Source organism: Tachypleus tridentatus, chromosome 13 (genome assembly GCF_004210375.1).
Source record: "Tachypleus tridentatus isolate NWPU-2018 chromosome 13, ASM421037v1, whole genome shotgun sequence".
In the NCBI taxonomy this organism is placed as follows: domain Eukaryota; kingdom Metazoa; phylum Arthropoda; class Merostomata; order Xiphosura; family Limulidae; genus Tachypleus; species Tachypleus tridentatus.
Window position 1 is genome coordinate 186,012,890 of NC_134837.1, and position 7,910 is coordinate 186,020,799.

Sequence of the window (7,910 nt, forward strand, 5' to 3'; positions counted from 1 at the left end):
ATATTCGACTAACATGCCGTCCGTTGTAAAGTATGGTTTCCTAAGTTGACGACCCTAACTTCCTTCAAACCTAAATATATGTATATTGCGTTTCGTGATAACTTATTCGCAACAAATTAACTGAAGATCTTTCGTTGAGTTATGAGCCTAATATTTTAATTAGAAGAGTCTTCTTTACACTGTTACGTTCCTTCTGTAAGAATATCAAATAATCTGTGACGTACTGCAAGCCATGTTCTCTGAGAACGAGACTACTTACAGTTGATTTATTGTTGTTCGTAAGATTTCCATGCTCTTTTGAGCGTTTTGTAGCCACCGAGCGGTTGATTTAATGCACCTATAAATATGCATTAGACATTTGGATTAAAATGTTTTACACAGCGATATATTACCTCTGAACATGCAATGTTCTATAACCTATGTCCAGGTTTAACGATATCTTAAATCAATGTGTGGATAGGCAGTTGAAAAACCTTATAAAGTTAGATATTTACCAGTTGGATGTTTTCCAGTAAAAAGAAAATTTGTTCACAGTGGTTTATGAAATTTATTTTTCAATTGCTGAGATATATCAACGCTAGATAAATAAGTATATATGATATTATTTGCACTCATTTCTTTCTTTAAAAACATGTCAAATGTTTGTATATTACTTATGCAGAGACGTGTTGGTGACTTTAAAAACAACATCTTTATCAAGTTTATCTCAAGATTATTTGCAACGAAGTGTTAAAATTAAAACTCGAAAACATCTTACTGTGATAGTAATCTGAGGGTCGCGGATTTAAATTCGCGTCACACCAAACATGTTCGCCCTTTTAGCTGCGGAAGTGTTATATGTGATGGTAAATTCCACTATTCGTTGATAAAAGTGTAGCCTAAGAGATGGCAGTGGGTGGTGATGACTAGCTGCCTTCCCCCTAGTTTTACACTGCTAAATTAGGGACGGCTAGCGCAGATAGCTCTCATGTGACTTTGTGTGAAATCCAAATCAAACTTTACTGTGATACAAATATTGTGTATTTTCATGTTAAAAACAAAACAGCAGCGAATCAAAAAATAGATAAACTTTCTATATCATGTTTTCTTCAAGGCTGATCTATTCTCTGATTCGCTGCTTCCTTTGCAACAGACTAGTTTCGTAGAATTCTTTAACGATATTTAACCAAAATACTGAGTAAATAGGTCTACTTACCAAGACTGAGTTAAAAGTCCTTGTCTTTGGCATTCAGTCGCAGTGAAATAATTCACAATTGTATCCATATTCAATTTTTTTTGCTTGTGTTTGTTCTATGCTCAACAAAGCTAAGCCTACTAATCTTTCTTAACTGCTTCGTGTGTGCTTTATTTATCTTAAGTTTAGAAAACGATCTCTTAGCAACAGCAGCAGTGGTTACAAACAAGCTGTACAAGTGTGCAAAGATGAGGACACGAAAGCAGTGTTTCCGACAATGAAAAAAATGATTTATATCCGTCACTGAACTGAATTCCATTCTTAAAAAACGCTCGGAGACTCAGCATTTTATTTTAAAATTATGTCGATATGTTACTGTTATGTGTTCTCTATAACTCTTTTGCTTTTTCAAAAACCTTATCATCTCTTACATACACAAAACTTATTGGTTGTAGAATTATACATATTTTTTTCAATTTGCGTGAATACCATAGAAACGGTTTTACGAGCTTCTGGGTTACAATGTTCGAGAAGACTAAAAACCGTAATTTTGAATTTTTTTCCCTGCAGCTGTTAGCCTCTGAACCTCGCTGAAATTAGCATATTTCACTTTTGACGCCCACTTCTCTACGAAATACTAGTTAACGCCCCACTTTAACTAAAGAGAAACTGCAGTTTTATTTGGATTCTCAAATTCATTACAATAGGCAATCAGTGTTTTAGTGTAAATTTTAATTTGTTTTCAGGTTTCTTGAGGTCAAACGGTCCTCGCTGCAATATTTTAGAGACACCATTCACAATTTCCGAAATTCTGCATTGAAGAACTACAAGACAAACAACCTGGTAATATTCAAGCCTTCTTAAGTTCAATCGCTTCATATATTAATCACTTCTTCCTGACATAAGAATGATTTAAGACATGTACGTCTACACAGTAAAACTCAAGATAATCCTAACTGGATTATCATCGTATTGGACACAGACTTTAGAGACTCTTGAGAGAGAAAAATAAATGACACATCATTTAATAGTGTCTGCAAAAGCAGGTTACATTCTCTGCCCTACTTAAAAAAACGTGACACTTCAGGTATATTAACGACTGCATTATTTAGTACCAAGTTTAGATTGTGTTCTGTGCAATGTACATAAAACATATTCCGTTATATTGCAGATATTAAACTTTACACCAATTTTAACGTTACGTATTGTTACTACTTCATCAAAGCCTTGTCCCCGACATTTATGTAATTCCAAGGTTTTGTTTTCAGTTTCAACAAAACCTAAGAAACATTCATTAATTAACCTAACAGCAGTTAGTCTGCCATTTTCATATGGAAACTGACATAATGAAAAATTTGGTTCACTTGGTTAACATTGCTAATGTAATTCATTGTATCCATGGATATTTGCTTTATTTCATCCATATCTATTTCAATAATTTAGAAAAGGGACTTCCATTATTTTATTTGGAACTTTGTCTGGGCTTAAGAATTTAAATGCGTTACCTGGCAATTGTACGAGTTGTTTGAACATTGGATCCCACTCGGCTAAGAGCAGAATTACCTATATTTTTTCCAAAGAGTCTCTTTCTTCTGAAAAGAAAACGAGAGTTGACATTTTACAAACAACTCACTAAAGTTCAGCTTCGCTGTTTGTATCTACTGTCTAATTAACTGTCCAATGGTACAACGTAATGACCTTTATGTACTACACAAGTTTCTTGTGACTGACCTTTTGTCGACAAACCTTTTCAGTTATGGATTTCTTTAGCGTAAGCAGGCTCAAACCCTAATTTGCTACGATCGTCAAATAACCAACGGAGGTTGCAGTATAGCGAATTAAGTTTGGGAGAATACCATAACCAGGTTATCTCTAATCAAACACGTGCTTATATTGTTAATAGTAATGTTCCGAAAAACAACCTTGGCCGGGCATGGCCAGGTGGTTAAGGCGCTCGACTCGTAGTCCGAGGGTCGCTGGTTTGAATCCCCATCACACCATACGTGTTCGCCCTTTCAGTCGTGGGGGCGTTATAATGTGACGGTCAATCCCACTATTCGTTGGTAAACGAGTAGCCCAAGAGTTAGCGGTGGGTGGTGATGACTAGTTGCCTTCCCTCTAGCCTTATATTGCTAAATTGGGGACGGCTAGCGTAGATAGCCCTCGAGTAGCTTTGCGCGAAATTCAAAATAAACAATTCTCTTCAACCCCGCACGCATTTAACGGTTGAGCGTTACGAAAGTAATAATGATAATGAATGGTTTAGCTTCTGGCGATCTTAAAGTAAGTCGTGTGGGTCGGGAAAAGCCGAGAAAGAAAGTCAGAATGTACCAGTGCTTGGAGTGAATATAAGGCCGGCAGGATCAGTGAACGCTGAGGTTGGATGACTTGACGGCAGCGGCATCCGACGTTTGAAGCTGAATGTGATGCTGTGATAGAGATAGAGTGAGATGAAGGAAAAGAGGGGTGAGGGGTAACTAGAGAGGGTGACAAAATAGAAGTAGGTGATAGACAGAATTATAGAGACAGGGGTGAGAGAGGGTAGGGGAGAGAGGAGAACGGAGAAGAAGAAAAGGTCCTTTCAAGACCACGGTGCCATGAATGTATAAATCCAATTGCTAAGAAATTTAGGTGTGGGGGAAACCGCGGTGCCCGGAGAAAACCACTTTCGCTGACGCCGAATATTCTACCTGTCCAGTGCCCATACCTGAAAACTAAAACATTAATATTAAACCATATAGTTGATAGTACTATTGAATATTACTGTTATTCTTATTGAGTGGGGAGGTGTATTTAGCCCAGGACAACGGGGTGTCTGCTATGTGCGAAATCTGATGAGTTTCTGTTCTTGGCACGTTTGTAATTTCGGGAGGCGAGTTTGATGAAGCGGTCATGTACTGGTCATGAGTTTGTTTTGTGTGTCAAGATATGTGGGTAGGGTGCAATTAGGCAATCTGAATGCGATTTTTAAGGCTTGGTTCTGTAATTGTGAGTATTGGTATTTAGACTGTTACTCGAAGAGGGGTCTTATATAGGCTTTGTAGATGGCGAGGATAGTTTTGGTAGAGCAACCTCTGTTAGGCCCGCTAATACGTTTTAGAAAGAATATCCTACTGCTGGTTTTGCAGATAATATTCTTGAGATGTCGTGTCCAAGATAGGTTTTTGTGAAAAGGTGAGTCCTATAAATTTGACGGAGTTGGTGAAGTGAATGTTAGTGTTATTGAGGTTTAGTTTGATGTTCCTGAATTTTTCCAGTATTTGTTAACTTTCTGGTGGAAGGCGATGGCTTAGGTTTTAGCGAGGTTCAGGCCAACACGCCATCTGTCAAACCATTGTGCCACAGTATTGAGTGTTACCTGTATCCTGGCTGCTGCAGTGTGAGGGTTGCTGGAGGTACTCCATATGATTATGTCGTCGGCGTATTGGATGAGAAATGGTATATCGTTAACATAGATGTTATAGAGTACAGAGCTGAGTACCGAACCTTGAGGAACTCCGGCATTAAGGTCGAAAGGGTCGTAACATGCTATATATATCTTTACTTTGGCTGTGCGGTTGGAGAAAGAGCTCGATATCAATCGGACTGAACCAGATGGCCTAGAGCTTGGGTTTTGTCTCTGATGCCATACAGATTCAAACACTTTCTGGATATTGAGAAAGGTTGCTATGGTAGTTTGTTTGCGGTTAAAGCTGCGAAAAACAGATTCGGTAAGTTTAACAAGACGGTCGATAGTTTGTCTTTCACTTCTACCTGCATTTTGGTTATCACTTATCAGCTTGTTAGTTTCTGAATAGCGGTTAATATGATTTGTTTTAGCTTTTTCCATGAGTTTGCCGAACATGTTAAATAAGCCTGTTGGTCTGTAATTACTGAGGTTGTTATCTTTTTCGGTAAACATAGTTTCATTTAGTTTGCTGTTGGCATTAACCCTTCCGCGACAATTAAAAACTCAGGACTCAGTTACTTCTTTGCAAAGAATTTTTCGTCATCGTAACATTTTTCAGAAAGTGTCTTTGGATAAAAATGGACTTGATAAAATATAGCAGAAATTAAATTAGCTGTTGTTTAAGAAGTGGAACAATAAAAATATAGTTTCAAGTGTGGAGTGACAAATATAGTAGTACACGTTATTTAGGTCTACGTGTTTGTTACATTGTCAGTGAAAACATCACCTTAAAACTGAAGTCGGTCATTCAAGACCAGCATTAGCAGAATTTTGCACAAATATTTAAGACAAGAATTTTGTGCCACTCTTGATGTAGCAGCAGAAGTAAAGAAGACAAATAGAATTAAGAAGTTCCAGTGGAGTATTGCAGTTATTCATAAGTGTTGAAAATTGTGCAAAAGGTAACAATGTGTTGAAAACTGTGCAGAAAGTGACAGTATGTTGAAAACTATGCAGGAGGTGACGTGTGTTGAAAATTGTGCAGAAGGTGACAGTATGATGAAAACTATGCAGAAGGTGACGGTTGTTGAAAACTGTGTAGATAGTAACAGTGTATTGAAAACTGCAGAAGGTGACAGTATGTTGAAAATTGTGCAGAAGGTTGTTCACGTTCTTCAGTATAAAGGAGATTTGTTATAGGAACAAATAAGAACACTTTCTTCTCCTTCAACTCTTAAAGTTGTTGTTTTGAATTAAGCACAAAGTTACACAATGCTCTGCCAACCACGGGTATCGAAACCCGGTTTTTAGCGTTGGAAGTCCGCAGACATATCGCTGAGCCACTGGGGGACACAACTCTTAAAACAAGCAAAGAAGAGTTAAGCCTAATGGCTAAATACCTAGATGGGTAAATAAATCTGATTTTCCATTGGAAGTTGAACTGGTGACGTAAGTGTGCCCACGCAGTTGGAGAGATGAAGTAGGGGAGGCGGAGGGCCAAAAGGGACCAAAGGTTCTGAGAAACTTAAGAATTACCGACAAGGAAAGAAATGTATAGTTTACTTTGTTTGAACTAAAAGGCGGTTGTGCTATCCTTTCAAGTTAATTATATCAATAAACCAGAATCGTAACTAAAATTACAAGGGAAATAAATGTAGAGGGGGTCCAATTACTTTTCATACGTGGGAAAACATCTTACAAAAAATATCGCTTACGGCAGGAAACATTTAATCACTGAAACACTTTATACAATGATCCAAATTATACGACATGTGAAGAAGATAGAGAATAGAGTTCAGAAACATATGGTAACTTATGTAACTACTATATAAATAAGTTGTTTTAGTTACTAACTCAAATGTCACGGTTAACATTACATATAAGGTGTCTCAATAATCGATCCACCAATTCAGATATGTTCTGTCACCTATGCATGGCCCTACGTATATTCAGGCACAAGGCTAGTGCATACTTAGATTGTAGTTCAGGGTCACGGTCCTCGAAACATGACCAGTGTCCATATAAATTCAAGTGTGACAGGATCGCCTTTATAATCGGCTTCACTATTACGCATATACTTATGGACTAAATATAATGTCGCTAAGGGCAAACTTACACCTGTGAAATCTTGTAGAGTAGATCGTATATACACCTACAGTCATAAGGGCTGGTCATAGATGTTTTGCCGTCTGTGAAACGCTTATTGTGCCCACCAATTCCTAATGAATTTTCTGTGAATCATCTGTAGACAGCAACAGTGTTATGTTCTAGATATATGATGGATAATCAAATATTTCTGTAGAAATGACCAATAAATATTTAAGAATGGAAGTCTCAGACACATCACGTATGATCTGACCCTCTACAATGATGAAGTAAGCAAACCACATATCTTTATAATTAGTTCACTTACCAATGAATTATTAGACAACAAGATTCGAACTCAGAATGATGAAATGCGACTTGAACAGTGTGTGACCATCGATTAGGTCCGACTTATGATCTGGAAACTGACGGCCAGTCGTAGTTAAACCTCCTGATGTCTACTTTTTAAATACCACGTTAATTTTTAATAAACGTTTCTGTTATCTTCGAGCTTGTTAAAAATAAATATTTATATAGTACCACGGCGTAAAGACAAATGAAAAATGGTTACGTCAAGTCTAGTCATGCGTGTGTTTCAATATACATGGAGACCAATCTTAACGTATGTTTAACTATATAACCAGTCTTGACGTATATTCAAGTACATTATATGAGTTGATACCTGTAGACAAATATTTGTTTAATGGACCATATCAAATTCTGTGAATACGAAATTATAGCCATTAAAAAAATTATCACCATGAAATTTCAACATAATTAAATCATATTGATTGTTTTATTTTAGATTTTCTAAACATTCTAAAACTTGTTCTGCCTTCTCCTAGTAACTACGCCACGTAAAGTAAATTTGATTTTAATCAATGCATATTTGTGATTTATGTGTTTTATTTGTAACTTTTTTAAAATGATAACCACCATCTGAGACTAATCTAGAAGAAATGACTCAATTAAATATTTGTTCAGGTTGTATATGTATATATCTATGTATGTGTGTAGATTTACTTCTATACATGGCGAGACTAATATCGAATAACGAGTTACTGAAATGAAAACAGCTATCTTTCTTACTTAATTAAAGCTGACGTACACAGTATGACAAGGTCATCTGGTGACCACTCGTCACCAATCTATGAGCTCCACGCAACGAGTGCTATTTTACACCTCCAACAATATTGTGAAAATCGGGTTATTTATGAGTGATTAAATTAATACAGTGATTTAAATTTTTTTAGAAAATCTGAG